General features: G+C 41.4%; 1 protein-coding gene and 1 long non-coding RNA gene across 2 annotated transcripts in view; both read right to left on the bottom strand.

Moving 5' to 3' along the window:
• Positions 1–23,200, bottom strand: part of LOC105303749 (neuroligin-4, X-linked) — a 285,691-nt gene that overhangs the window by 63,216 nt on the left and 199,275 nt on the right. The window lies entirely within an intron of this gene.
• On the bottom strand, positions 19,776–23,194 carry LOC111730462. The gene is made up of 2 exons (XR_002776702.1): positions 21,034–23,194; positions 19,776–20,827 (listed from the first exon to the last, which is right to left on the bottom strand). It is a non-coding gene; the product is annotated as an uncharacterized LOC111730462 (long non-coding RNA).

The raw sequence follows: 23,200 nt of genomic DNA, 5'->3' as shown, positions 1-23,200 counted from the left end.
GGAAGTGACATTCTAAATGAACATTAAAAGGTAGAAAACACACTGAGTGGGAAGGCGAACTTCCTCCCTATTTCCTCCATCAAACACACGGTTTAAACGCGGCCGCGTGTATTTCCAATTCCCCTTTATGTCCTCATACTGTCTTCCTCTTGTTTGTACCAAGTGGATCTGGTTGCGTCATCTTTGATGGTGACAGGGCCCAGGAAATGCTACGCCAAAACGTGGCACCTTGGCATGCCGAATATTTTCAGCTGAAGCGTTTGGAGAAAGTAGGGGAAACAGGAGGGTCCCCCTGACCTCTTCCCGTGACCCCTTCTCCCCTGAGGCAGGTCATAAGAGCCTCATGTGAGACGCAGCCTCCTTATACCCAGAGGAACGGAACAGCCTCATGTCCGAGAAATGTCCTAACACTCAGGCCTTGCTAAGTTCACCACCTTGTCCTGCTGCGTCCCATCCTGTCACATGCCTCCACGACTGCCCTCTCTCCATCAAACCCGGCATGAAAACACTCAAGTCCCATGGTTTCTTTCTGTCTTCATTTCCTTGGGACAGTAAAACTTACACTAAACAAATCTATGTGTTTTTCTCGTTTGTCTCTGCTGGTTTCGTTTTCAGACCCAACCAGGGTCTTTGGAGGGTAAAAAAAAAAAAAAAAAAAAAAGGTTTTCCTCTCTTACAACTGTGACTGTTGGCAGATAAACCACGTCTACGCACACAACTGCAACCCGTTTGAAGGGAAAATCAGCCATACGAATGAATTCATGCATCTGGGTAGTCGTAACTGTCCCTGAAGAGTTTATGAAGTTTGAGTTCCCAACAACCCACAAGGAATATTGTCTGGTTTTAAAAATGTGCCTTTTTAATGGCTACATTGTTCTCCATCTTTTAGGATCCAGTGCCTGAAATTGGGAGGCACGCAGAGGTGACGAGGGAACGTGCCTTTCTTGATGTAGCAAGGTCACCACCACAGAGCGTGCCATGAGGAACCTCCTCCACTCAGATGCTCGAGCTTTTGTGGATGTCTCCTGTGGCTCCATCCCCCACGACTGAGCAGAGCCAGCTCGGTCGTGGGTGTCAGCTCAGGGATCACGTGCAGTGATTTCACACGATGGGCAAGATCAAGAGAGAAGATGAGTGGCCGTCCCGAACGCCTCTCCAGGCACCGGTGTGAATGCTGGGAGCAGATCGTCCTCCCAGTGACCTCAAAGCGACTTCTTCACTCCGGGGATCAAAGCATCTGCTCCTGGACCCTCTTCCACGTCCAACCTAGCTTTCTGGGTAGACTTTCTCCCACTCTTCGTCATGGAGTTGCGTCCTCGGCTATCGGTAACCATCTTATTCCATCCCGCAAGCAATTTATGACATTCTCTCTTTTTAGGGATTTTTTTTTTCTTTCTTTTCCCGGGATCTAACAGTCAGAGTCCTCATCTCTATCATAAGAAAAGCACTGTTCTCACCTTGCGAGTTTACTCTGAATGATACGTGAACATCTAATAATGCGTGTGTCTCTCACCTACCCAGAAGTCTCTGCTTTCGACTGTAGCTTTCAACCTTTAGAAGGTGAGGCCACACCTTGACTCCACCGTCAATCAGTGTGACTGGCAGTAATGAGAACAACATTTGAGATGAAAGGCCTGTACTTAAAGACTTTTAATATGGCAAAGGACCCTAGATCTAGTTCAAGTTCATCTTCTTCCAACATAGGGATCCTTCTCGTACCATCCTAACTACCGTTTGTCCAGCTACGGATCATGCTGCACAAATAGTAGTTAAAATGGTACAGAGAAAGCCCAATTAGGAGGAATAATTAATAGTTATTGGGAATAATTACAGAAGATCCGATAGGCCAGGCAGAGTCTTAGCTCAGCTCTCTCAAATATTAGGCAAATCACCTCATAACTCTGTGTCTTGTCTAGTTCCTCAAGTCACTGCTGCCTAGACATCTGAACTGTTCGTCTTGTTCAGCAGATCAGAATATCTCAGTAGAGAAGCGTTCTCCTTTTCCAGGTAAAGAACCTCTGCGTGGGACAGGGACATAATCCAAGGTACCCTCCAGCGGATCAGCCCCCGGAGAGTGCAGTAACCCAGACCCCATCCGTGCCTCACTCCTTGCTCTGCAGACCAGCCACGGAGCTTCGGGTACAGGTCGAAGGAGCTTCATGGCAGATCACATCCACCGAGTCTTACCAAAACCCCGACTTTGCCTTTGCCATGCTCTGCAATGATGTGTGACTGTCCCCTTTTTCGTCAGCTGCAAGGAACCTGCGGCCGTGCGTGCGAATCAGCCCGTCCTCTCTGAATGCGAAACGACTTCTGATTAGAGGCATCAATTCGCAACGGATCCGTGGACGATGCCCCGCCATTGCCGCTGCTGAGAAATGCTTTCGGGAGGTCGATGTTCATTCAGCGACTGGCGAGGGCACAGGTGGTGACGCCGACGCTCGAGACCTATCCGTCCTTTCCCTAAGGGATGGTCTTCGTTTGGCACAGGGGATGACACGTTTCTTGAATCGGTTTCATCTCCACTCCCCACACCCTCGTTTGGGCATGATTTGCACGGTCACACTCAATAGGCTTTGAGGGAAATTAAGACAGAATGGGGCTTTAAACACAGCCTCCCTACTGTGTGTGCAACATGCTCCATTCTGGGTCGCAGGGGTGAAGATATTATCTGAATCACGATGCGTGCCCTGGCAGCAGAGACCATTCTTAGTAGGACATTCCTTCGAGAGTGGAGCTTTAAGTTTTTTTTTTTCTTTTTAATTTTAATGTTTTTCCCCTCTGCCAGATGCGAGCTCATCCTTAAGAGTAATTAATTGATTTCTGCTCTGAGAGCAATTTGAAACAGCTTTTCGATAATGGTCATCCGGAGCATTGTATTGCCTAAATAAACGCTATCGAATCGATGATGGAAGTGTTTAATATACAAACGTAATGTGAAAGTTAATACCATGTATTTAAATAGTACTCTTTTACTAATCATAGAAAACAAAACTTGGCAAATATTAACATTAATGGAAAATTAACAGTTAATGTAGGATTTAGTAAACTATCTTCTGTCCACATTAAAAAGAAATTTGGCAAAGTATTAACATTAATGGGAAATGAATAAAGTTAATGTGGAAGTTAGCCCACGGTATCTACTGCCCATTCTCGGGAAACTCGAATATGTGATTCTCATCAATGAGTCTTCACGTACATGAATGGGAGGTATACCAAATACTCATGGAAGCACCTAGAAGGGGTCCTCATGGCTGCCGACATCCATGGTTGGTCATCTCAGGGTCAGGCTGAGAAACTTACAAAACCTCACTTCTGTATGAGAGAGTGAAGTCGTGTCTGTGTTTGGTAACCATGTCCACAAGTGTTCCTAACTTCGTGTCAAGCTCCATTGTGACATCACACAGCAGGGCAGGTAAGCAGAAGAAAATGAAACTTTGAAGAGAACACTTTGAAGAGCTGGCTTGGGAAGAAGACAGGATCTGTTCTGGACTGTATCTCCATGGGTGGAGTTAAGGTGTAACTCTGAGAGAGAAGGATGTGTGATTTTTTGGGTACGATTTTAATCCCTATGGCAACGGGCAGCCACAGCTCAGAGGCACAGGAAGTAGAAGACCCTAGAACTGAGGTCTGAATCGCGTGAGAGTGTTAGCGCTATGCTTATGACCTATAATGTCACTAGGGCAGCTAAATATTTCTGAACCTGAGCTCTTCATTTGCTGAATTAGAATATATTTCAAAATAAGTTTATAGGAATCACAGAAAACACGATTGGTTGAAAATCCTAAGAAAACTGTAAAACCGAACACCAATATGAGGTGCAATTGTTTTTAAGAGCAAATGCCACAAACCAAAGGGGCGTAAGATGATTTTTACTTAGTTCTTTGTAAAATAGGAATTTATAGGGGTGTCAGCTATTATAACACCCAAGATAAGCCATCATTAAATTTTCAGCATATATGAAAATGATTGGGTTTCAAATATATAAAGAGCACCCACAAACTGATAAGAGTTCAATTATATTATGAAAAATGAACAAAGAATATGGTTATCAGAAAGTGATACCAAAATGGATTTTAAACTCACACAAAAGTAACAAATTAAAAATTATTATTGATTTCCTGGATGGAGCAGGAGCCACCAAACTATGGTTCAAAAGCCACGTCTTGTCTGCCACCTGCTTTTGGAAATGAAGATCTGTTCGAACATATCCATTCTTTTTCAATGATCTATGGCTCCTGTCACACTACCAATGGCAGATATGGACAGCTGGGACAGAAGCCTTATGGCCCGCAAGTCTAAAATATTTACAGAAAATGTGCTGACTTGGAATAGACACAAATCACATGTTTTCTAATACCCTGTATTGACAAGAGTGGCCAAGATGTACTTTCATAGGTTGTGGTTAGAAGCCAGACTGATTAAACCTCTTGAACTTGACATTCCAGCATCTATGTAAATTTAAAATTGGGTACAAAATCCAAACCCTACTCAAAGAGACATGATGACTGTTCTTACTGCAGCATGTTTTATGGCCAGCGTTTGCAAACAACCTAGATGCCCACCATGGCAGCCGGTCAATGACTTACACGTGTCCACGCACTGGACTGTCACAAACCTTTCTGAAAATGGGGTAGACTCATATGTCAAAACAGGCAAATCTCGATTTTACGTTGTTCAGCGTGAAAAAAAAATGTAAGTGATGATGTATTAATTGGATGGGCATTTAAATGCTGTGTAGACACCTGTATTTCCAGAAAGTTCCTCTAGACAAAAAAAACAGAGATTTCTGAGAGAAGTGAGCAAAAGGCATGTTGGGGTACAGGCAGATGCTTTTCTGTATGGTTTTCGTGATGCTGAATTTCTTGCCGACAGGCGCCATTACCTTTTCGGAAATAAAAACAAACACCTGGGCCTGTTAAATGAAGACTAGTTGGGATCGGAATATCTGGAACACATCTGGGGAGGCAGCAGAAGGCACAGATTTGAGTAAGAACGTGTCAAAGACTAATTAGCGTTCAACCCAAACTCAGGAAATGTGTGAAGAAAGACATTCTAGTCTTGGAGGAAAGAGAAACCATGGGTTTAGAGGGAAAATGAGAGTTCTCTCCTTCCCAAGTCACACTGAGTGATGCTATGATAATTTGAATATTCTTCTGGAGAATACAGTGGGTCGAGAGTTTAAACAATGAAGCTGAGTAGATGCCATCTGAAATTCACAAGAGAAGAAAAGAAACATTTCTGGGGACAGACCACCAATGCGTCTAGACGCCTCGAAACACTGCACGGATGTTTTACGAAATGGATTTATTAGAATTTACTGAAAGGTGTAGACGCCATTATTATTATCATCCCTGGTCTCGGGGACACTCAATGTTACAGGACTGTTTAGGGAGACTAAGTATATTTTTAGTCTTGTATCCTATAAATTGCTTGGAAAAGGTAAAAAGGGTTGTATGTTTAAAGAAAAAGCCTGCTATTTTCTAGTTCTTAGTTGAACCTTCATGGTTTCATTGAAATTAAATATATATTAGGGCAAAACTCCAACCAAAGCAACAAAGACTTCCGAAACACAAAGTCACTACGTTCCCCCTTCCCTCTTCTTCGAGCTCACTGCACCCAAGCACGGAGCCAACTGCAGACACGTCTCTGAGCCCACAACTGAAAAGTCCCTCGGGGAACGCCTGTTGGCAAAAGACACAAAGACTGGCAACTGAAAACTCCAGTATGCACAAAGGAACATCTATGGATTACTGTGTCATTTCAAAGCCAGAGCTGCTTCTGGTAGGAAAACGCCTTGAGGTTAAAAATTATCACGTTTCCCACCGAGATGCAGTCTACTTTTACGACGCTCTATTTCAAATTCCATAAGATGACACTAACCAAATTGACTATCTCTCCTCGTTACCGAAGGCCACCACGTTGAGACTGCAGATTCAAAGCTGTAAAGGCTGAGGTAGCGATCGAGCCAAATGAGTAAACAACAAGAAAAATAGAAAGGTTTGGGTTCGTCACGCCTCTCATTCTGTGAAATTGTATGACAGAGAAAACTCATTTTGTAACTCATCAAACTTTTTATTGCAAATCTGAGTCTCTCCTGCTGTGAAATCATCTAACTCATCTTTCGAGATGGAGTAATATATAGTCAGGATTCTGACGCTTCCGTGAATGCGTTTTTCTGCTCTTTTCTTGTTCTCAAAAATAAACAAATAAAACAGGCCCCTTTCATGGCTGCTTTGCTGTATTAGACCATTTCCACGTGGAACAGAGTGGATCACCTCTAATCTCAATATTTTATTTTATACTTCGCGAATGATTTCGGCTTTCGAGATCATGAGGATGCTTAAGGTACTTCATTCTAAGTCTCCATGGCCTCTAAGAAAGAAACAGAAAAATAGCAAAATCTCTTCATGCTTCCTGGCCCTCTGGTTATATGAAAACAGGCCCTGTGGGAGAATTGTTTTGAGTGTGTGTTTTGCCCCTCATAATAATAGAAAGATGAACAATTTCATAAAACTTCGGTTTTCTCACTTGCCTGTGGTATGCAAATATTTATAAAATCTGTCCACAGCACTGCCTCTCGTCTTTCTCATGAATAGGAGGAGGACTATCAGTAAACAAACCTCTAAATCCATTTCATTTAAAATGTCTTCAATGAATATATATAACTGAGGTTTGAAAGGAAATAAACAACTCTTATAATCAATCAAGCTTACTCTCGACAGCATGCCAAATTCCATTTTTTCATGATGTTAAAAAATGCTCACAAAATAGGAAATCTGGTAAGGAAAATCAAGTGCATTTTCAGGGTGCAATCCAGATTTAGCATTTAAGAATATTTATCTACTTAAATGACTCTACCTTGTTTTAGAGTGCACCTTATGTAATTTTAGGCTAGAAATAATCACTGTTAATTCAATGTCAGTTCAATGTTAATTTTTGTCACATAAAAAGTAGTATAAATCATTTTATTGAAGCTGCATAGCTTCCTGTCTCCCCCGGGAAATCCGATATCGTCTAGAGAAATTTTTGATTATTACAAACTCGGGGAAGAATCGGTGTGGAGGTCCTACCGACAAGCTCGGGGGTGGGGGCCCAGAAGGCTTCTCATTCCCCTACACTGAGGAGGACGGCCCCCACCACAGAGAATCATCTGCAACGGCCCCAAAATGCCCATAGCAGCTCGGTTAACAAACCCTACCACAGATTTACGCAGATGCGGCTCAAAAACGGAACGAAACGAAAGAAAACAGAACACCAGGCACAATGTTCTCATCACTGCACAAAGTGGTTGATTTCAAGGATCGACCCTTTCTCCTCGATGGCTGGGTACCACCAATGGACAGAGACGGTGTTGGACCCGGAGATCCACTGAAAGGAGATCAAGGACTACTTTGTACCATGCACATTGCTGTTGCTGGTTCCAAGTTGGCCTTGCTCTCCCGTCACGTGTCCCAAGCACCTTCTCAGAGACCCATCTACAGGCAAATAGCTGGGTCTTAAGTCTGCTCAGGCTGCCATCACTGAACATCGCAGACTGAGTCGCTTAAAAGCAACACACACTTATTTCTCACAGTTCTGAAGTCTGGACATCTGGGGTCCAGGCACTAGCAGATTCCATGTCTGCTGAGGTCCCCCTCCCTGGTTCATAGATGACCGACTTCTCTGAGTCCTTGCATGGTAGAAGAGTTCCTTTATGAGGGCGCTGATCCCTCACGACCTTATCACCTAAAGGCCCCACCTCCTGATGCCATCGCATTGGGTTTTATAATTCAGAAACATTCCGTCTATAACGCCTGCCGAGCGGCTCTCCTACGAAGCAGCTGCTCTGCAGATTCCTGCTGAAGGATGTCCACACGGATCACAAAGACGACGTCATGGCGGACTGAAGAAGAATCATTTTCAAAGACACACAGTGCCGGTTAGACAATTCCATTTAGTTGACTCTCTCCTTTGTTTTCCCCAAGAATATTTTACTTAGTGGAAATTTTATGATGCAACTAGCCTTGTTTTTAGCTAAGTTGGAGAGTACCTGCTTTTCTTATCCATTTTGATCACCTCTCTTTAAAAATAAAAAAAAGAATATAGGAAATAAACAATGTGACATTGAGTCAGGCATACTGAGTGCCCATCTAATTGACCTGTCACATTGTAAGCCAGAATTTAATAGGAAAAAGAGCTATTTCACGAAATTCTATCAATTTTTTTTTAATCTAATAGTACTGTTCAGGACAAATGAATTTCTTAAAATGGAGTCACCCAGAGTGTTCTCATAAAGAGGAGATATATATATATATATACACATATATCTATATACATACATATACATACATACATATGTATGTATATCCACACGCACGAGCCTTATGTGTTCATTAAGGTCCCTCATCGATGGCATGCTTTTCAATGCACAGACGTGCACGTGTTTGGTGAGGATTTATCAACCATATATCAAAGTACCTTCCTGTGATGGATTGGAAGTAAACGAACCACAACAAAAAAACAATTATCCATTACAGATGGTTGGAAAGTGCTGTACTGTGAGGCTTGGAGAAATACGAACATTTCAAAAATTATTTAACTCTCTGATAACATCCTTCTTTCCTCTCCTTTTCATTGAATATCGGATGAAGGTTCACATCTTGCTCCATCGAGCGAGTGTACAGTTTTATGCGTCTGTGCATGTGCATTTGTCGTATGTGTTTTGCTTCTGCTGAACGCGAATTCCCTGCTGGTAAAACATACGCGATACTGAAAACTTTAATTTGGTTTGCACTACAAGTAAGGGAACTAAATTATGGAAGGGTTCCAAGGACAGTCAAATATTCAAAATGATCAATATAAAATCCTAATTTGCATTCTTAGAAAAATGAAATAATTTTAATATCCCAAGAAATTTTAATTTTGGCATAAAATATACCATTATTTTTTTACACTGTGCCAGGATTTCAAACATAAATTCACTGCTAGGGGAACCGATGGCTAGCTCTATAATCACGAGGACTATTATTTATTGAGTAATTAATACATACAAAGAAGCTGGCTAGGTCCTTCGCAGGCAGTATCTCATTTATTTCTCACAGTAACTGTGCTAAGTAGCATTTATTATTGCCATGTGATAGATTTAATTCAGACACACTTATGAACAGCTGGCAATAACTCTGTCATTAGTCTCTAAGGTCAATGAATGTACATAACATTATGCAAATATAATTGAGAGCATTTTGATGAGAAAATTTAAATATGTGAATTTTAAATGAAACACCGGCTTGAGTGATTTCTATTTAAAACACTCCATGAGTTTATTCCTAAACTGGCTTTTAATCTTATATTTTAAAATATGAAACATTCTCAAATAAACAAAAATAGCCAAACTCATATTTCCTAGGAAACACTCACGTAGTGATTGAAAGTCTAAAGAAACTTGTGAACAATCAAGAGTATGACTCAGTGTTTCACAGAGAAATGTTAATAAAAATATCTTCTCATCCATAACTCTAGCAGTAATATAAATCCTAATTAAAATTCAAGTTGCATGTGCTGTCTTGTTAAATGATGACGAACTGTCTAAAATTTCTTTGAAGTTTGAGTTGTTAGGAATAAGATTGCCTATTTAATGCCTGGAAAATAATATACTAATTCTCTGAATTCTGAACCGTTCTTAAGAGAATACAGCTCTAATACAATATTTTGCATTATCTCGGTAAATTGGTTCCTCCTACCTTCTCGTTTGTGTTGAAATGAGAATAAATCAGACATTTACATCTTGTAGTAATAGACGAGGTCATTCGAACCAGCCCCCTTATTGGAAACAAATTAAAATTTGCATGATTAAAGACATCTTAAAATTCAAGCTAAAATCATACTTAGAGATTATAACACCGGAACTGATAAAAAGTGATTTTGTAGGTAGGCGGCTTTTGCCCTTGGGCATTTTCCATTCTGGAAGGATCTGCTGTATTAGGGGGTAAATGTCACACCTCAGTCTCCCTTGTAGCTGTGCAATCTGATAAATTCCCCCTTGCATTTCCCTTCGTCCACGGGTTTCGCCCCCAGGACAATTAAGAAACAAAAGGAAGTTCAGGCTTGCAAGAACTCATGGCCACCTGCACCATATCTAAGCCACTCAGAGAATAGCAGCTCTTGATGGATGACCCAACCTTGAATTGTAGTGTCCATAGCTTGTTTGCCCTGAAGGAAGATTCTATTCACCCAAGTGCCAATTCGTTACTGTAAATATCTTCTCTTCAAATACCATGACTAGTCTGGAAGAAAATGACTAAGCACATAAAGAAAGAAACAGAAAGTGACTAGGTAGGACTCAGCGGAAATAATAGTTACTGGAAAGAGACCTTCCCCAAATTAAGATAGTATCCTATCAGACATACATGATAACCCAATTTTTTGAAGAATATTCAAAGGACTTGAAAAAATTGAAAAGGTCTGCCGAGAGCGAGAAACCAAACAGAAATTCTAGATCAGAAGATTAGAGGAATGAAAATAGAAAGAAAAAGAAGAAGACGAATATGTCAATTTAAGGGTAGATTAGATAAAGCTTGAGAGAAATTGAGTGAACTTGAGGAAGGGTGAGAAAAAACGACCAAGAAGGTATCATGGAAAGATTTTTTACAAACAGAGACTAAAGAAAAGAGAAATCGAAAAAACAAAATGAGAATTTCTAAGATATGCATCATCAGAATACTCAGAATATGAAGATATTAGTGGACGAGCTCAAGAAACAGTAAAGAGAAACAAACCCATGGGGGGCTGACATAATGACAATACGAGATGCAGACTTCAAAAATAACTAGGGAGAATATAGTCAAGAACATACAAAATTGAAAATTTCAAAAGTATGCAAATCATAAGAAGGAACCAAAATTAAGTCTAGAAGAAAATATGTAACAATATTATGAACGTAACGCATTGGTTTAACCACACATTAGATACAGAAGAAGAGAGAATTAGTGATGTAGAATATAGATTGGGGTGGGGGGGAATAATCCAGAATGAAGCCTAAAAAGAAAATTGGATAAAAATACAAAACAAAGGATGTAGATAGGGTCACGGGGATAAAATTATATGCAATTAGACTATTCACCGAAGACAAGAAACTACAACTGTAATGTTTGAAGAGGTAACGACTAAGCATTCCCCGAACCTAAGAAAAACACCATGGTAAAAGTTGAAAGCGATTAAAGAATTCTAAGGAGAGAAATGAAGAGAACTCAGTACTGAGTTGCATCACGTTAAATCTGCAGAAACTCAAGGGCAAATATTGTTCAAAAGACCCAGAGGATCGATATCTAGACCATGAATTATTCTTAAAGTAGTAACTCTTCAACGGACAGCTAAATTCTTTCCAGCAAGAATCCGGAGAATAGGAGAATGATTTATCTGATGGCTGAAAAAAAAAATAATAGCAAATTAAAATTCAGCAAGAGTATTCTTCAAGAAGAGGGTATCATAAAGATGTTTTTAGAAAAGCTGAGGTTTTCAACCACTCACATGCTCTGAAAATGTATTTTAGCTCATCATCAGATGTTCTTAGGAGCACGATCACAGATAAAAGTTACAGGTACAAGAAGTCATGAAGAAGAAATAAATTGATGTCACTGGGAGAAATCGAAATTCATGTTGACTAAATTAAATATGCAGACATATTTCTCATGAGTTTCCTTAAAAAATACATTAGAAATTCAAATGCCAGTATTAACAGGTAAGTTAGATGGATGAATATGGAGCTAAAATATACTAATTATGTAGTAGTTTCAGAAAAGTGGAAATTGTGTTCATTTAAATTAGTGATTCTGTTAAAGATCTACATTGTAATTTCTAGCATCCTCTTTGAAAAAGTTACAGGTAAAATGTTTTAATATCTAATGTAGCCGAGGAGGGAGAAGCTAAGCAATGAAAAGATTAAAAAAATTAAAACAGGCAATTCGCAGGGAAGCAAGAAAGAAGAGGAAAAAATAGAAGTAGTATGCTAATAAAAGCACAAACTTAGGATAGAAGACTTAAACACAGATATAGCAAATATTAAATATAAGTGGCTCGACAGGTTAAAGCAAAACTTATCAGATCCTAATATATTTTACATACAAAAGACAGTCAAAACATGGGTCAGCAGAAAGACTAGAAGAAAAACATGGAAATGATACACAATAGAAATAGCAACAAAAATATGACAATATTAATATCAAGCCAAAAAGGCATTAAAGCATAAAGAACTAACCTAAATAAAGAAGATCACTTCATTACGGTAAGAAATTCAATTTGCCACAAACTAATGAAAAGTCTAAATATCATCCACTACATTAATAAGTATCTAAAATGCAGAAAAGTTTAGAAGAATAGAGAGAGATGAGAAAATCCATAACCACATGGGAAATTACAAAGGCTTATTTTGGTAACCGACAGAACATGCAGACTATCAAAAAATATAGAATATGTGAACATAATTCAACAAAGCGAGTTATTAGACGTCTTTAGAATATTGCCGCCCACTACTACAAAAGAAACACTTTTCTCAAGGATGGAAAGCCCACCGACAAGAAATGAACAAAATAAAAATGTAACTAGAAAAAAAATATGTATGTATATTTGGAAATAAAATAATTCCCTCTGAAAAATTCAAGAGTCAAAGAAAGACTCATAATAGGAATTATGAAGTATTTTATCTGAATAACAACAAAAGTATCTCTTAATCAGTTTGTGGAATGCAGCTAATGTATTTACGGGTTTATGTTAACACCTTAAAAACTGAGGATGTTTGAAAATTAATGAAATAGGCTCCTATTTCAAGGAGATAGTAAAACAACAGTAAGATTGAGAAGGAAATAATGAAGATGAGAGTAGTTAATTAATGAAAAATTAAATCGAGATACGGTAGAGGGAAGACTAAAACCCAAAGTTGGCTTGTTGTAAAGTGTCATCAAATAAAGTGAATTAAAAAAAAGAGAACATCACTAATAATGTAATAACTATGTGTAGTGCCCTGTGGGTCGTAAGTCTAATCGAAAGGATCACTTTGTAAGTTATATAAGTGTCTAACCACGATGCCGGACACCTCAAACTAAGATAAAATAATACTGAATGTCGACTGTACTTGCAAATTTTTTAAAAAGAAAAAAAAGAAGAAAAAAGAAATGGAGAGATTTCTAGAAAAACGTAGCATGACAAAAGGGACTCAAAAGTAAATAACAATTTAAGATACCAAGTTAGGTATCAAAACTCATGTCACGAAAAAAACTCAGTGCAGAAATAGCTGTGCTTCTCAGTTCTGGAAAACATTAATGAAGAAACAGTCTCAACCATAAACTTTTCAAGAGAGCATACGGAAAGGATGACAGCGCACATGCGCCCAGAGCCAGCAAGGAATAGGGTTAAAAAACTGATCAGGCAAGTCACTCGTAAACCAATATTCAGCAACATACGAGAAGCATAAGGATACACCACAGCTAAGTTGGTTTCGTGCTAACATGCAAAGTTGTATTACTAACATGAGAATAAATAGATCTTCTATGTGGTCTATGTATTATACAGCGGGATACAGATATATAGCAGAGAAAATCAATAGAGGAACAGAATAAAGAAAATAATATGACCAATTCATTGCAATTAGAAAAATGATCGTCAAAGTCAACATTCATACACAAAGATTTTAGCGAAGAAATATAGAAAGAAGAAAATGCCTTTCTTCGATAAAAATTCTCAAGTAAAAACTTTTGGTGGAGAGCGCCCAGTTGTTTAAATGCTGGCAATTTGGTCTTTAGACCCAGATGCAAAAAGGGAAAGACCCAAATCTTTGTTTCTATCTGACATCGCACTTGTGGTCTTGGTGACCGCGGCAGGGTGAGAAAAATAAACACGTATTAAGCTGGAAAAGGAAGTGTCAGAATTGTTTTGACTCACAGATGGTATGAATGCGTAAGTAGAAAATCCCAAACAATAAGCCTGATCTGGCCGAGACATTAATTAAATTCTTAATTAAAAATCAGGTATTTATTTCTTTTCTTTTCCCAGGGGGAGATTCTAAAGTTCACATAAAAATGCAAAGATTCTTTTAAAGAGGAACAAGCAGAGAAAACTTATTATACCATCTATCGTGAATTATTATAAAATATAATGGTTAAGAAAATATGGTATCGGCACGAAGAGAGACAAACAAACAAACAGAGCTTTAACAAAATGGGATAAAGGTTTTTTCTTCCATAAATGTTTAGTAATCTATACAGAAGAATAAGTGAACTCATTACTCACACAATAGAAAAAAATAGCAACTCCATGTTGACTTTTAATATCAAAGACAAAAATAAGTTTTTGAGGGTACTATAGAAAGTACGTTCATAGATTTGAGTCCGAAAATACTCCTTAAACAAAACTCCAAAAGCAGTAAATCCTAAAGCAAATTATGGTAAAGTCAACAAACTAATTCTAAGAACTTTAGCTCATGAAAAGAAACTACTAAAGACAGCAAAATGCAGCCAGAGGATAGAAGATATTGGCCACATATATAATTGTTGAAGCACTCTAAAGGAAATTAGTCAATAAGAAAATGACAGACAATTCAATAGAAAAACTGATAAAAGAAAGACACTTCAGCAAACAGGAAATATATATAAACGGTCAAGAGCAAACATTGGGTTCTGAGCAAAACGTCCATGCTTAGAAAACATCCCTGAATTCGAATAGCCCATAATGCTTATTTGTAATTTTGGTTTACAGGATGAATATCTTAAAAAAATACTATCATGAGCCAAATGTCTCAATGGACAGTTTGGACAGGACCAAATGCCCTGTCAGGACAAATGGCCAACAGATATATGGAAATGCCTCAACACCAAGAAATGGTAAATCAAAAAACAAAACATGTTTCCATTTTTACCCCTCCCTAGGTTGGGAAAAAGAATATATGGTTTTGACACAACCAAATATTGGTGCAGATTTCACTCTACTGGTGAAAACATTACTTCCTGTATCAGAAAACAGCTCAGTCTTATCAAAACTAGAACTAAAGATTTAAATCAGCCATTTTGTAATGGGCATATGCCTCAGAAAACCCAGGCTTGTGAGAAATGAAGATGTATTTCCAAGAATTGTTTTAAGACCAAAGTTTGTATAGACAAGGCTGGAAATAACTCATATTCTATTAACAACAGAATGGACAAATACATTCTGACAGATGCATGGAATGGAATACTTTGTAGGAATTAAAATGAGTGAAAACAGATCTACATAAAACAACACGTATGGATTTTAAAAATACAATTATGCACGAAAAGAATGCAAAGTTCCATTCATTTATAGTCCCTGAACAAGTAAAAGTTAACTATGGGATTTGGTGGGAAAAATGGAAAGGAAACCAGGAAGTGATTTGTATAAAAGTCGGAATAATGGTCATCACCTGGGCAGGGAAGGAAACAACAGGTGGTTCCATGACGATGTGACATTCTATTCCTCGACCTGATTGGTGGATACGAGAATATGTGCTTTGTATTTTCACACTGCACTGCACAGTGATGATGCTGTATGAACTTTTTTTTCTGTGTGTGACACTTCCGGTAGAGTTGGTCTATTTTAAAATTAGTGTAAAACTAATTGTGGCATGCGCGTGGACCCATTTACCTCGGGCGGCTACTGCGTTACTTCCTGTGACCCCAGGATGCGTAGCTTCTGATGAATTGTCCATCTGGCCATTGAAGAAAATAGCATTAGAAACACACTGCATCACTGGGGAGGTAGGGATGTAAATGGCGAAAACGCGAAATGGCCACTCTGTCTGCCACCTGCCAGAAAATCGGAAAAGTGTGCAGGAAGCCTCTGGTACCCCAGAATTTGCACATTTGCTTGCAAGACTGGCAGCTGACACACAGCTCCCAATCTACGCATTTCCGTCATCAAACTTCACGTAAACGGAACGGTCTGTCCTTACACCTCGGGCATACTCACGTCTAGGGCACTGTCTGTGGCTCATGTGACAATTTTTCTTCTGTTTTCCTGATTGCATGCCTGCAATCAGGAAATTTATTAGGACTCTCTAAAAGTCTACAGCAATTCATACTGTATCTTTAGCAGTTTATCTAGCCACATGAAGTATTCAGAGTTATTCCTACGAAAACGACATCATAAATTTTTTTATTATTCAAAGGCACCTTTGAAAAGAAAAAAAAAAGCTAGGATTCAATAAAAAGCAGATTACCTAGGTTTTAACATTGAGCAGTCACCTTCCCTAGTTACCAGTGACTGCAAAACTGGATAAAATCACTCTGCAGATGCATCGAAAATTTAGGGACCATTTCATTCGACAGACCGGTAAGAGGCGAGGCTACCGAATGAGCTTTCCAAAAATAAGCACGGTGAGAATCACAGCTGCAAACAAATGCCGTTCTTTAGTCAGTCTGGAAAGCCGGAGAGGTGGCTCAGAGCATTTGACTTTCTCATTTCCTTGTGCCTTAAGCGTTCGTTGAATCCAGCTTCTATTTATTTATAGCCGTGTCTTGTTTTTGAATTAAAACTGCATTATGCAATGTGGTCACGGACGTTCCTTCTGGAAAGCTGGCTGTTTCCTAATATAAACCCTTTCTTAAGGATTAAGGGTTACCTCATAGCAAAACAATGAAAATAAATTACTATGGGCTCAGAAAAGTGAGCAGAAACAAACAAAGCTCACGCCCATGTTACTATACTGCAATTAATGTCTTGCCTCTGAAGGGACTCATTTGTATATAATCACTCTCTTTTAGGATATATAATTTCTGACGTGCTCGCTAAATTATATCCGCCTAATTATGTAACGGCACTCATATACCTTCGATATTTTACATGTACTTATTAAAATATTTGCCATTGTTTTTCAGTAGGTGAATGGATGGATAAACTGTGGTTCATGCAGACACCCGGATATCATTCAGCGCTAAAAAGAAATGAACCATGAAGCTAGGAAAAGTCCCGAAGGAAACTTAGTACGCGTGTTTCTCAGTGAGAGAAGCTCGTCTGAAAAAGGCTACACACTGTGGGATCTCAACTCTGGGACATTCTGGAAAAGGCACAACTACAGAGACAGTGAAAGATCAGTGGTCGCCAGGGGTTACGTGTGGGAAGGGTGAGCAGGCAGAGCACAGAAGATTTTTAAGACGGTTCAACTCCTCTGTGTGACACCATAATGATGGATCCATGGCATTAGACATTTTTCAAAATGTACGGAACGGACAAGACCAAGAGAGAATCCTAACGTGAACTACGGAGTTTGGGGAAGGATGATGGGACAATGTAGGGTCCTCTTTGGTAAGAAATATGCTACTCCAGTGAGTGACATCGATAACGGAGAGTCTGTGCATGTGTGGGGATCGGGGGAATTTTCTATACCTTCCTGTCAATGTTGTTATAAATCTGAAATTAGTGTAGATATAGTAAGTCTTTAAACGAACAAATAAACAATTGAACATCAGACTGGAGTAAATAAAGACCTAAGGGAAACAAAATTAAATCTCAAATAATCACTAAAAATATATCGAATATTATGAGAGTAAGAGATAATGGTGCATCTATTATACGAACAGTGATGTCAGAAAAAAAGACCCTTGAAAAGGCCTTTACATGTTTTCAAATATAAGGAATAAAATTTTATTTTATTATAAAGTTTCATAAAATTCAAAAAATTAAAAAATATATTTATTTTTTAAAATTAAAATTAAAAATTAAAAAATGTATAAAATTTAAAAAATTAAAAAATATATTAACTGTACAGAAAATTAATTTCTTAGAAGTCACGCAAAAGCAAAGAAGATAAAAATAAGTAAGTTGGAAAAATAATTAAACAGTTCCCATATCTGGCTTCTAGATTTTGGAAGATCTTTCCAAGATGAGAGTATAAAAAACAGATGCGAAGAAATCATCATAAATTAAACAAAACAAAACAAAACAAAACGAAATACTTCAGAACTACAGGACGGTAGTCTCTGAATGAAGAAGCCCTATTGGGCATAAAAATGAAAAAAATCACAAGGCTACTCACCCCACGCTGAAATTTCTGCACACCGGAACGTCAAGGCGTAGACCGTAAACGTGTTGGAAAAAAAGTAACTACACAGAATGTAACATAACGAGTTATGTACAGATAGAGAGAGGCAGAATCAGGATTCTATATAAAAGCCAGACGAGACAGTGTACATATTTATTCTCACTTTCAGGCATTCAGTACCTCGATCGTTTATTCTTTCATCGGGCAAGTCTTCAGCAAAGACCTCTGGTGCTCCCAGTATGAATATAGACTCTGAGCATGAGGCAGAATCCTGAGCGATGCATTTGGGCTCAACAGACAAGAAACATAACGACCAGCAAATATCGTATTGAGCTTGATGGCTGCAGGGTCAGGGGCAGGAGGGCCGGGGAGTCTTTAGCCAAGAGGCACCTGCCGTCAGGTGAGCCGAACCTACACTCACCTCTGGCCAGGTAATGCAGGCTCACAGGTACACGGCTGCAGAGTGGATTTACGGGTACAATTCAGCCTCCCTGGTTCCCTTAGCCTTCTCGGTTTGCAAAGTGTACAATCTCTACATCCACAGGTGCCTGCAGGTGTGTGTGAGTGCGTGTGCGTGCACTCTTTATTATTTTGAGAAGAGTGAGCTGATTTGGGTTGATTTGGGTTGCTGCTGCCTTTCCCCGTTCCCCAACACGGCAAGTGTGAGACACGGCTTGCAATAAGAACACACGTGCAACAAGGCAGGTCTAGGATCAGAAGCCAGGGCCCAGGTTTTGGCCGTGAAAATACGTGACTTTGTGAGATTGGCAGCCGTCTGAGGGTGGCGTCCAGATGTGAGCAAAACAGGAAGAAAGTGGAAATGGTTATTTGTTTATGAGTTTATTTGTCAAGGGACCGATATTAGGGGACATGGAGTTTCATTGAGGGAGTGCCAACGGTCTGCTCCCTTCGTGGCTGCATCAATACAAACAGGGCGAGTGGCAAACTTCCTCTCAACTTCTGACTTCCTGTTCGTTCCTGGAAGCAGAGAGCGATCTGCATGGCCCCGAGCGTGGCCTTCGCAAGAGCTAGTGTGCTCTCTGACGAGCAAGATGGAATTCGATCGGGTGAGGGTTGAAATTCCCTGGTTCGTTAACCCAGGAGGAAAGAAGGCCCCTTCTTAGGGTGCCACATTCAAAGGGAGACACAGATTATATCCGTCCGTGCTAATACACACACGTGAACGATGCCACAGCCATTGGTTAAGACCCCTGAAGAGACGGGAACACCTCTTGTGGCTGATAACGCCAACAGGTTATAATTGGAAGCAATGACGAGGACGGTAAGAATGGCACGTGTGACGTGGACCCAGGCTTCTTGCTGCTTGTTTAATCTTCATGCTAATTGCCGTTCAGCATTGCAACCTGATTCTGTTTCACAAATGGGACAAGAGGCAGAAAAAGAGAAGTTTATACATTTCGACCACTTGGAATCCTTGGCAAGAGACGGACTGTCTCCCGACAGAGGCCACTTCGCCTGAGGGACCCTAATACGGGCCTCTTTCCTGCTAGCTCGGCATCACCCAATGTCCCAAAGCTGAGCACAGAGCGCCAGTCACAGAATCACACTGCTGAAGTGCCTAGTCTCAGCCAGGCGCGTCTCTAAACTGCATTTATACCTGCAACGTAATTATGACACGTAAACAAACAAACGAAGTTTTCAGAGGCACAGAAAGATTAAGGAGCGTGGCCAAGACCATGGGCAGAGCAGGGAGGGCCGGCTGGTCCGGGGAGCATGGCTTCAAATTCATCGCTTTTTTTTTTTAACTTCTTTATAAAGCTGCCTCCTAGGAGCAATTTAGCGGGCGATGGAAAGCGTCCCCAAATCCTAAACCCAGGCTTTTGTTTAACCTGAACTCTGGTGTGGCATGGTGGCTGGATGATTCTCTATTGTGAAGGCTGTTCTGTGAATAGAGAAAAGATTGGAGGCATCTTTGGTGTCTAGCCCCTGGATGCCACCCCTGACCTCAAGTTATGACAGCAAAAATTGTCTCCAGACAGGGCCAAATGAGTCCTTGGAGGCAAACTTGTCCTTGCTTAAGAGGCAATGGTCTAGAATAACCACATGATCGACGAGGACAATGCTTTGACTGCTGACTTCTGGAATTGGGTAATTCTTTGTGGGGGGCTGTCCCGTGCCTTGCAGGAGGCTTAGCGGCATTCTTGGCCTCCACCTGATGGATGCTGGCAGCACTCTCTCTGCTGTTTGTGACGAGAAATGCTTCCTGCCATTGCCGACTTCCCACAGAGGAGAGACACAGTCCTTAATGAGGGCACAAGTCCATCCAGGTGAGACCTGCACGAGTCTCGTGGCTGGCTCTGCCACCGTCAGGCCACCAGCCTCCTGCAGGATGTATCAGACACAGGCAAGACTGAGGTGGAGGTTGGAGATGCTGGAGGGTTTCTGGAGAGAGAGCCCGATGATGGAGCCAGGGCGGTCCCCCTAAAGGAAGCATCGTTTGGTCATCTCGAAAGGGACCCTGCTTGAGAGGAACAGCTTGTAAGACCAGGTGAGTGGAAGACCACAGGGCCACGGGAAGCCAGCTGTGGATGAGAGAATTCTAAGAGAAGAGGCGTAAGCCAAGTCCAATGAACCACAGCTGGAGGACGAGCCGGAGCACCCCATTCCATCCATGTCTCAAAAACGAAATTCGGCTGCAGACATCCGCCACGCCCAAAGGATAGTAGGATCCGATTGTAACTCCATCGGCCACGCGGGCTGGCTTTTCCCTTCTCATTTCCAGTCCCTTCTTGATGAAGAAAGACACAGTCATCACCCTCCTTTCTTACTGGGCGTCTGCCCCAGCTGTAGCTGGCCCAGGAAAGTGAAAACGCTTTCCCCCCGCAGGAGGAACTGCATCAGAATGAATCGGATACTTGTGACACGCGAGTGGCCGGAATTGTTAGGCCCCCGGTACGGTATTTCAGCCAAAGGTGAGGAGAAGTAAGTCAGAAAGGACCACTGAAATGGAAGCTCTGGCAAGGATGCGCCTGCTTCTCATTGGCTTGTACCTTCGTGGAGCCTGTTTGTGGGGATCCGCCCGCGGGACGTTGGGGAGCTTACGCCAGACGGTTACTGAGCACTGAGAGATGTAGTAAGACGACCAGTGGGCTCTGCTGAATCTCTCCTTCTATCTTAAACGGTCTTTTTAACACAATGGCAGGAAAGTTTAGATCCCTCAACCCACACCAAAGTGGTGGGTGCGTTCTGTCCTTTGCCATGGAGAAGCTCGCCACCAGACATGCCCACGAACGAGACTTAGAAATGTAAGGATGATTTCACCGAAGACGCACAGGGACCTTGCAGGTGTTGGCTTGGAGAAAGGGCCTCTGGCCTCCCAAGCACACCCCGCAAAATGCTGTGACCCCCATGGAACTCTGAGATAATTCTCACCCGTTTGCAGACAAATGAGTGTGCACTCTGTTTTGGCAATGCTTGTGAGTTAAACACACTTGTCGAGAGCCTTCAGACCTAAGATACTTTGAGATCCATGTACCATCGCTGATCAGAAGCTAGTAAATCAATAATGCTAACATTTAGACCTTCTTGGACCTTGGTCTCGCCCGATGCTTTTGATATTTTATAATATTTCGATAATCTTTTATTTGGGTGTTATTTCTCTTTCTATGAGCTTTGTCCCCGCTGTGCCACCGAGTGAGTATTTTTGATAATCCCTCTCAATTTAGCTGTGTTTTTACACAACTTTATCCTCCCTCATCTGGTAAGCCGATGGACATGCCTTGGTTGAGGTAAGTGAATCTTATTTAACACAAAGCATCAGCTCATGAACGTACTGTCCAGTCTTCCCTTGGGAAAGTTTGCATCCTCAGATACTTCTGGGTAAATAAGCAGTTTGATACCTCTAAGAAGTGGCACCCCAAATGGGAGGGGGGACTCAGGCACAAACAAATGAGTCACGGAGAAACCAGAAGGTGGAAGGTGTTGCCATCGACACTCAGGAAGAGCTTGACTCAAGAATGTGGTTGTTAAGCGTGATTTATTCTCACCGATAAGGGGAAAGCAAAATGCGGCATTCGGCAAAGTGCAAACGGTTCTGTAGTGAACAGCTGGACAGGTGCCACCTCATCCAGGCCACATGTCGACCAAAATCAAAACTCGGCCAGAGTTTAGGAGCTGAGAGCTCACTGGGCTTTACCTGCTGCTTACATGGGAAGCGGCTGGCAGATGGACTGTGGCCGATGGCACGTCAGGGGCTTCTAAGAAGCTCCGTGTAAAACACCTGAGAGGCTCAGCTTCAAAGAAGCCATGTTTGACGGGGCGTGAGAAAGCTCTACACGGAACAGGGGCTGGCGTCAGGGCGAAAACAGCGGATGGCTCTAGAAAGCAAAGAAAACACGTGTCGTTTGGACCCGCAAGAGCCCTGACACCTGAACACCAAGTCACCCCGCGCCATCTGCCTGGGACCTCGAATCCTCGCTCATCCTTCGAGACAAAGCCAACTGGCGCCTACTGTGTATACAAACCCACGCAGACAGCCCCGCCTGGAAGACTGCATTTACGTGAATGAGCCCTTTGTCATAAACTTTGCACGAGCATAGAACACATGTCTTCCTAACACGCCACGTGACTAGACGGCCAAAGATACCGTTCCCAGCAAAGAAGAGAAGATGCCTCGACAGCGAGACCAGCTTAGTCCAGCAAGACGGTGCCTCGGCTGACATAAGGCAGGGATCAGAGTAGATAAGGCCCATCTGATGTCCAAAGCTGTCCCAGCATCTGAGCGCCAAAGCCTGCGGTCCAGGGGAGCCGCTTCGTGACGAGGAGCCCACCCCGGTGCCTGCAATGGCAGCCTCCTTTCCCTCGCGTCTGGGAGCTCTTCGCGGCTGCACAGACGTCAGTACCTTTCCTCCCTGTCCCTGTCACTTAAGTACGGACAGGTGACAGAGGGTGAAGTGGCTACTGCGCCCAGTGCGGGGGGCTGTGGGAAGAGACTGGGGGATAATGAACGAGCATCCTTTTCCAGCTGCGAGAGAGAGAATTCGAGATGGGCACCTGTTTGGGTGCAGTGTCCGTGGGCTGGCCCCGTGGGCACCTGCCATCACAGGGCTTGAGCTGTTCTACGTGGAGTAGGGAATGAGGCAAGACCAGACGGACACAGATTAACGATGCTCCGGGCGACAAATTCTGTCCGCTGACCTCTATAGTGTTTGCAATGAG

The sequence above is a fragment of the Pteropus vampyrus genome, unplaced genomic scaffold, assembly GCF_000151845.1.
Source record: "Pteropus vampyrus isolate Shadow unplaced genomic scaffold, Pvam_2.0 Scaffold315, whole genome shotgun sequence".
Lineage (NCBI taxonomy): Eukaryota > Metazoa > Chordata > Mammalia > Chiroptera > Pteropodidae > Pteropus > Pteropus vampyrus.
This window is presented reverse-complemented; position numbering and strand designations above follow the sequence as displayed.